This window comes from Microtus ochrogaster, unplaced genomic scaffold (genome assembly GCF_000317375.1).
Source record: "Microtus ochrogaster isolate Prairie Vole_2 unplaced genomic scaffold, MicOch1.0 UNK9, whole genome shotgun sequence".
Classification (NCBI taxonomy): Eukaryota; Metazoa; Chordata; class Mammalia; order Rodentia; family Cricetidae; genus Microtus; species Microtus ochrogaster.
Genome location: NW_004949107.1, coordinates 6810783 through 6811189, shown reverse-complemented (window position 1 = coordinate 6811189; position 407 = coordinate 6810783).

Genomic DNA, 407 nt, shown 5'->3' with positions numbered 1-407 from the left:
AAAAAAAAAAAAAAAAAAAAAAAAAAAAAAAAAAAGAATGCTTCCCAGGCCACTAGTGCCTAGGCCCCTCCAGCGGAGACCCTGGGATGAAACCTTCCTCTCCTTCCTTCCTTGGTTTTACAAGTCAGCCATGTGATTGTCCTATGCCAGGCCTGAAAACTACCCATCTAAGATGAGACACTCGTATTAAAAAAATACACCCAACAGAAAGCCAGAATAAAGCAGGCTAATAGGCACATGGGAACCCATTGACCCCAGTGAATAATTAAAGAATGCTAAATAAACAATAATGAGATAACATTTCATGTATCAATTGTCAAGCTTTTTTTTTTTCTAGTGATAGATTATTCCCAGGAATCCAGGAATCACAAAGGCTTTTCCAGGCATTTGTTTTTCTAAAGGGGAGG